Consider the following 8095-nt stretch of genomic DNA (forward strand, 5'->3'; position numbering starts at 1 on the left):
AAAGGAACATTTCCTGACTTGCCATCGCCACTGCGGGCACTAGTTACACTCCTAACCCAGGTACAGAGTGGGGAGGAGACCCTGTATTCGCCAGATTGCCTTTCTTTTTTCAGGGAGTGCTCTTGTGTTTTTCAGGCTAAGAGGCTGAGACTGGGGTAAGGGAGGCAGAGGACACTCAGGGGTGCGATAGAGGGTGCTAAAGAGCCGCCCTCAGCGAGCAGCACTGCCACCTTGTGGCCTAGGATGGTCCCACCTCTGGGTGAGGCTCCAGGAACCCCCAGTGGGGATGCTTCATACTAGGTAGAAGAAAACATTGGGTAATTCAGTAACATCTCTTCAAACATGATTTGTGTCTTCTTAACATAAAGACAATTCATGCTCGCTTTACAAATTCCAGAAAGTTGAAACAAGAAAAAATAAAAACTACCTGTAAATCCAACCTGGAGAGAGAATCAAGGTTGAGCACTTGGATGTATATTTTTCCAGTCTTTTTTTTTTTTTTTTTAAACAAAAATAGGATTAGACAGTACATACCATTTTTCCTTTTTTTTTTTTTAAGTTTATTTATTTATTTTGAAAGAGAGACAGAGAGAGCGCGAGTGAGCAGGGGAGGGGCAGAGAGAGAGAGGAAGAGAGAGAGAATCCCAAGCAGGCTCTGCAATGTCAGCTCGGAGTCCCGTTTTGGGGCTGGAACTCAGGAACTGGGAGATCATGACCTGAGCTGAAATCAAGTGTTGATAGCTTACCTGACCCAGCTACCCAGGCATCCCCATACCATTTTTTCATAAGCTAAATATATTGTACCAATATCTTTTGACTTGTTAAACATGGTTCTACAATTTTTTTTTTTCTAATTAAGGAAAAAGAATGGGCTCCTATATACAAGTCATCCAGCCTCAAATATTGTCAACACATGGTTGATCTCACAACATTTTTTTTTAAATTTTTTTTTTCAACGTTTATTTATTTTTGGGACAGAGAGAGACAGAACATGAACGGGGAAGGGGCAGAGAGAGAGAGGGAGACACAGAATCGGAAACAGGCTCCAGGCTCTGAGCCATCAGCCCAGAGCCGGACGCGGGGCTCGAACTCACGGACCGCGAGATCGTGACCTGGCTGAAGTCGGACGCTTAACCGACTGCGCCACCCAGGCGCCCCTCTCACAACATTTTTGATGCCTGTGCTACATTCCTTTCTTTAGGTGACTGGGCCATAGTTTAATCAACAATAAAGAGGTGAGCATTTAAATTATACAGTTTCTTCACTGATGTATTACTATACTGGCATGAACAACCCTGTTGCTGAATCTTTATAGGAGCCCATAGTTATTTTCTTGGGTAAATACCCAAGTTAAAGTTGTTATGAAGTTTGTAAGATTTCTCATATATTATCCAGACACTTTCCAGAAAGGCTGAATTAGGAGCCTTTTTTTTTTTTTAAGTTTATTTATTTATTTTGCGACAGGGAGAGAGAGAGCAAGGGAAGGGGAGAGAGAGAGAGAGGGAGAGAGAGGATCCCAAGCAGGCTCCTCACTGTCAGCGCAGAGCCCAGTATGGGGCTTGAACTCACAAACTATGAGATCATGACCTGAGCTGAAATCAAGAGTCGGCTGCTCAACCTAATGAACCACCCAGGTGCCCCTAGGAGCCTTTTAAAATATATATAAAAAAAATTGAGGACCTTCTCCACATATAACAGTGAAGAGAAACTAGCAGAGAAAACTTAGAATAATAAAAATACTACAAATTCAGCAACATTTTAAAGGGAGTTTTAGTCTTATTAATCACAATTACACCTATATATTTTTCCTTCATATTTTTAATTTTCAAAAATCCAAAACCACCAAAAAGTTGAAAGAATAGTACCATGAGCATCCCTAAACCTTCTATCAAGCATCAACAATTTTAACATTTTACCACTTTGCTCTTTCGCGCTCTAGATGTATGAATGAATTTTCATGGAACCTTTCTTTAAGTTTTATTCACTAAATTATTTTATTTTATTTTAGAGAGAGATAAAGCACACACAAGCAAGGGAGAGGGGCAGAAGGAGAGAGAGAATCTTAAACAGGCTCCACATTCAGCCCGGAGCGCCACATAGGGCTTGATCCCACGACTCTGGGGTCATGGCCTGAGCCGAAATCAAGTCAGATGCTCAACCAACTAAGCCACCCAGGCACCCCTAGAGCTTTATTTATTTAAGTAATCTCTGTACCCAAAGTGGGACTTGAACTCCCAGAGATCAAGAGTTGCATGGCCTTCCCACTGAGCCAGCCCGGCACCCCTTGCTGAACGTTTTGAAAGTAAATTGCAAACATCATGCCCCCTCCCCCCTAAATACATTAGCATGCATCTCCTAAAATAAGGGCATTCCCTTATATAATGACAGACCCATTATCATACCTAAGAAAACTAACAATAATTCCATATGTCATCTAATATTAATTTACATGAAAATTTCCCCTATTGTCCCCAATTATAGTTTTGAAGAAAATCTGGATTCGATCAAAGCTCGTGAATTGTTGCAACATTTAATCCAGATTAGTCACTCCTTTCTTTTTTCCAAGACAGTGTCCTTTTGTAGGCCAGCTTTCTTATAGAATGGTTCACATTCTGGATTTAGTGGTTGTTTCCTCATTGAGTTGTTCAACTTGTTCCTCTGTCCCCTGTGTTTTCTGCAAATTGGAAGTTAGGTCCAGAGGCCTTCTATAAAAGAGGTGTGTCATACTTAATTATATGGTGTCCTGATTGTACGCTGTTCTTCCCTCTGAGATACATGGCTTATATAGTACTCAAGTATTTGTTAGATAAATGAATAATTTGCTTGCATCCTTGTGCAGTGATTTTTAAGAGGCACTATATGGATCACTGGTGATCTTGAAGATATTTTCTCTCCTTGTTTAAGTTTATTTATTTATTTGAAAGAGACAGAGACAGCATGAGTGGAGGAGGGGCAGACAAAGGGAAAGAGAGAAAATCCCAAGCAGTCTCTATGCTGCCAGCACAGAGCCCGACTTTGGGCTTGAACCCACGAAACTGGGAGATCGTGACCTGAGCGGAAACCAAGGGTCAGATTCTTAACCGGCTGAGCCACCCAGGCGCCCCTTGAAGATATTTTCAACAGACATGAGCAAATGAGGAAAACAGGGCTATGGAATGAGTTTTCCAAAAAGCCAATTTTATTTCATTGAAAAGACTTGCTAATTCACCTGACAAATTACTTACCAAATTCCAAAGGGAAAAATAGTAATTTAACAGTGGGGAAACACAGTTGCCACCATTCTAACCAAGTGATCAAAATTAACATTTCTCAAAGTGTGACAAACCAATGTCATGTGCCTCTTGATGTGATATACTGAGAAAGGACACATCATTTCTGTGGTATTCTTGGCAAAAACGCATTACCTGAATATAATCATGAGGAAACATCAAACTCCAACTAAGGGACATTCTACATAGTAACTGGCCTGTACTGAAAAAAAAAAAAAAAAAAAAAGCCAATATCATGAAAGACAAAGAAAGGCTGAGGAACTGCTCAGATTGAAGGAGACTAAAGAGACACGACAGCTAAATGCAATATGAGATTCTGGATGGGATCCTGAACCAGAGAAAACAATAGCTATTAGGAGGAGGAGGAGGAGGGGAAGCAGGAGGAGGAGGAAGAGGGGGAGGGGGGGAGGAGAGAGAAAGGAAGAAGAGAAGGAGAGGGGGAGGAGAGGAGGAAGTGGAGAAGGAGGAGGAAGAGGGGGAGGAGAGAGAGAGGAGGAGGAGGAGGTGGGAGGGAGGAGAGGGCTGTAACAGCGGGGTGGGGAGGGACATTATTGGGACATCTGGCAAAATTCGAAGAAGGTACATAGATTAGATAATGGTATTGTATCAAAGATGCTAAATTTCCTGATTTTGATAATAGTACTGTGGTATTTCAGGGTTAAGAGGGGCCATATCTACAATTTACTTTCAAATGGTTTAGGGAATACATTTATTGGTATAGAGACTTCTCTCTCTCTATTGGTGTGTGTGTGCCCGTGTGTGTGGAGAAAGAGAGAGAACAATAAACCAAATATGGCAGAATGTTAGTACTTTGTAAATCCGAGTGAAGGGTATATAGGAATTCATTGTACTATTCTTGCAATATTTCTGTAAGTTTGCAATCATTTCAAAACAAAAACTCAAAAAAATTGTTTTAAGTTTATTTATTTCGAGAGAGACAGAGACAGAGAGAGAGAAAGAGAGAGAGGACAAGTGGAGGAGAGGCAGAGAGAAAGGGAGAGAGAGAATCCCAAGCAGGCTCCACACCGTCAGTGCAGAACCCCACATGGGGCTCGAGTTCACTATGCGATCACGACCTGAGCTGAGATCAAGAGTCGGCTTAACCGACTGAGCCACCCAGGTACCCCTCAAAAAAAAAACTTTTTAAAAAGCACAATGTTAGTAATGCATCTATGTCATTCCCATATTATTGGAATTAAAGTTTATGGATAAATGAAATGATGGTGAGAGTAGATGGTACTTACTGTCAGTAAACTTCTCGGCAAAGTAAAAAGTTAGAAACTCCAATGCTTTTTCCTGGTGTATAAAAATCTGGAAATATGAGAAGCACTATTTTAGTGTGTATCCCTGAAAGGATGGACTCCTGTCTTTATCCAGACGCAGGACACAGTGTGTCCTCAGTAAGGGGCCAAGAATAGCCCTGTGGTGGCCTTATGGGGCATGAGGGAACTTTGCACATACCTTCTTGGGCACCCATCCATAGCACATGTCCCGAGTGCCCTTGGAAAGGGGAGTCCTGCCTCTTTTGGCATGTGACCGGCTGTCTAGCCTAGGTGTGGTGGGGCGCACCAGAGCTGATCATAGGGACAAAGTTGACAACATTGTCTCTTTTTGGAAACAGCAACAACCGAGAGAGAAAACCATGGCAAGTGATAAAGGTAGGCTCTTAAATTAAGCCCTGGGCTACATGGGGCTTGAGTCTTGATCGAAGGGGTAGGATTTAGCCAAGCTAGGGGAGAGGGTGATGACCTTCCCTTGGGGGCCCATGAATACAGTCAGTAGGTGCTCAGAAAGTGGCAATGTTGCCTCCATAAACTCCAGGAAACGGGCAGCCAAGATTCTGAGAATTAAACCAGCTGTTGCTTCCTTTACCAGTTTTTGGTGGGAATGTTTAGCTGACCAAACAGCAACCCAGGTTGTACTAGAGGGAAGGATGAGGCAAGCTCCCCTCCTCCCCCATCATCCCAGGAGGTCCTTGGAAGATGCTGGACCCTCAAAAGCAGGTGAGGTTAGGAAAACAGGGCTCCATCCCTTTGGGCAGAAAAGGCAGGAACCGAAATCTGCTCTGTGAACCCCAGCAGGCCTGCTGGGCAGGAAGAGAGGTTCCTGCCACACCTCTGGATTCCACTGACAGCTCTGTGAGTGAGCACAAGTGAGGGTACAGACTGGGGGTGGGGCCCAGAGCAGGGTGGAAGGTGGAGTCTCAAGTGGGGACACATACAGGTCACATAAATTCCATCAGGCAGAGTCAAGAGAATCTTCTGTGCTCGACTGGGCCAGTGATCCCAGATGCAAGGAGGGCTTGGGCGGGGGGGGGGGGGGGGGGGGGGGGGGGCTGAGTCAGGGACCATGATGACGGCTGGGAGAGGGCAATGTTTGGAGTCCCTGTTAAGGACGGATAGTGGTGCCTTGGAGAAATAGGAAACCAGAAATAACCACGAGGTTGTGAAAACAGGGATGGGAATGGGGTTGGGGGTGGAGCACCAGTCTTACTGCTGAAGGAGCTAAGTGAACTTGAGCTGTGGTGAGGGTCACGCGTCAAGGGTGGAGTGAGGAAGGGTCTGGGGGAGACTGGGTCACTGGGGAAGACAGAGTGATGACGGGCGCGGGGGGGTGGGGTGGGATGGGGAGGACAAAGACGAAGAGGGAAACCCTAGGTCCCTACAGATGGACGTTCAGCAGGTGAGAGTGTCAGAGGCAGGAGAGTTCACGCCTATCCTCAAAACAGAAGTTTGGGGAGTAGAGGGTCATGGCAGAGGCGGGTGGGATGTGGTCATGGGGAGAGCTCAGGAACTCCTGACGTCCTCCGTGGGTGGGAGGCTGCCTGCTTGGCCTTGCCTGCCGGAGGGCTGGCTCTTGTCACTGCTGCATCACCAGCTGAGCACACTGAGGCGGTGACCCTGTTTCACACAGGCCTGTCCCAACCCAAGCAACGTCGGGAGAGTAGTTTTAGATCTGCGGTGTAAAACGTTCTGTTCCGACCAGACAGAGCACAGGCCACCGGGGAGGCACACGGCCGCGCTCTCCGCCCGCGGCGGTTATCCGGTTGGCGGCCCCCCTCCCTGCCGGCCTCCGGGGCCAAGAGGGCGCCCAGTCTCCGCCCCGTCGGCGGCGGCCGAACCGGCTGCGCGAGATCCACGCAGAGGCGGCCGGCACGTTCCCGCCGGCTCAGCGCCAGGGGGCGGTGCTGCGAGCGAAAGGAGCCGAGACCTTGACCCCAGCCCGGCCCGTGGGGAGAGAGCGCTGGGCCCTGCGGCGCGTCCTTTCGCACTCCCCCGGCTCGCTGGCTGGGGAGTCCGGGTGGCCGAGAGCCACAGTGAGGACAGCTCGAGGAGAACACAGGGTCCTGTCACCTGCCCGAGCTGTGGGCCTCTGTGGCCAGCTCCCGGGGAAGGCGTGGGCGAGATGCACAGCGGGGCGCGACAGCTGAGAGGCGGCTCGGGGCTCCCTGCGCGGCGCCGGTGACCGGCACGAAGCCAGAGTGGAGCGTGAGAGGGAATCATTGGCGCCCCAGACAGGGAGGTTTTGCTGGCCCACGGGTGAGGCCAACTGGAGCTCACCTCAGCCGCGTCCCCACCCCACGCGCCCACTCCGGGGCGCAAAGACGCTGCTGTTGTCATAGAAACACTCGCTTCGGAGCTCAGACCTCAGCCCACCGTTTGCAGCGAGGCAGGTTCTTCAGCCAGTCCGGTCCACACGACGTTAAATGTCTGTCATTTATTAAGCCTGTACCCTGCACTCAGGACTGTGCCAGACACACAGATCCACCAGATTTGGGTGTTTGCAGCCTACCTTTCCTCCCTGTGCCACCCGTGAAGCAGGATTTACCAACTCCCCTCACTCCTCCAAAAGGTCCACTTACACAAGAGCTTTATCTTGTAGATTGGTTTGTTTTTTTTTTGTTTTGTTTTGTTTTTGTTTGTTTCTTTTTTTTGGAGGCGTAGAGAGGAGACCAAAGAAGGGGAATTTTACGCATACAGCAGGGTGCAGTATTTCCTTCCATTAGACATCTCTTCCCTGATTCGCCTTTTAGGGTGTTCCTCATCCACCCTTCCTCTGAGAGGGCTCTGAATCTTGCCCAGTCCCAAGCACTCCCTCCAAGATTTTCCTCTCAGCTTCGGCATCTCTCCCCCTTCCTCATGCAGAGAAGAGCAGCTAGGTCCTGCCTTCCTGGAAATGCTCTTGAAGAGGCATGCTCTCACCCCCGCTGGACATGGTGCTAAACAAAGACCCTCACATCACCAGCGCTCCCCTTCTGCAGAGATCAGCAATAGTTTTTATTTCTGAAACGCAGTACTTTCTCTCATACAATTGTCCCCCAAAGCCACATGGGGTAGGGATTATTCCCATTTTACAGATGAGGAAACTGAGGCTTGGAGAGGTTAAGTAACATCCTCAATATCACATGTAATAAGGACTGAACCAGCATTTAGACAGAAGCAGTCAAGCTCTTTCTCCTGTCCTAAGCAGTCTCATGGTAAGGCAGTTTAAATAGCTACATCTGAGAAATTAAAAAAAAAAAAAAGGCAAGGGGGGTGCGCCTGGGTGGCTCAGTGGGTTAAGCATCCCACTTCAGCTCAGGTCATGATCTCACAGCTTGTGAGTTTGAGCCCCACGTCAGGCTCTGTGCTGACAGCTCAGAGCCTGGAGCCTGCTTCGGATTCTGTGTCTTCCTCTTTCTCTCTGTCCCTTCCCCAGTCACACTCTGTTTCTCTCTCTCAAAAATAAATAAACATTAAAAAAAAAAGATACAGAACATTTCCATCACTGCAGAAAGTTCCCTCTGCCCTTCTCAGTCTATACCATCCAACAATACCACTGTTTCT

General features: G+C 47.5%; 1 long non-coding RNA gene across 3 annotated transcripts in view; it reads right to left on the reverse strand.

Moving 5' to 3' along the window:
• Positions 1-6865, reverse strand: part of LOC109500709 — a 38160-nt gene extending 31295 nt beyond the window's left edge. For 2 of the 3 annotated variants that reach the window (XR_006599312.1, XR_006599313.1), the window contains exons 1-2: positions 6623-6865; positions 4514-4580 (exon numbers count right to left, since the gene is read on the reverse strand). This is a non-coding gene — a long non-coding RNA (uncharacterized LOC109500709). The remainder of the gene's footprint in view (positions 1-4513; positions 4581-6622) is intronic. The other variant, XR_006599311.1, reaches the window with a different exon arrangement.
• Between the last annotated feature and the right edge of the window lie 1230 nt (positions 6866-8095).

The sequence above is a fragment of the Felis catus genome, chromosome B3 (genome assembly GCF_018350175.1).
Source record: "Felis catus isolate Fca126 chromosome B3, F.catus_Fca126_mat1.0, whole genome shotgun sequence".
NCBI lineage: Eukaryota > Metazoa > Chordata > Mammalia > Carnivora > Felidae > Felis > Felis catus.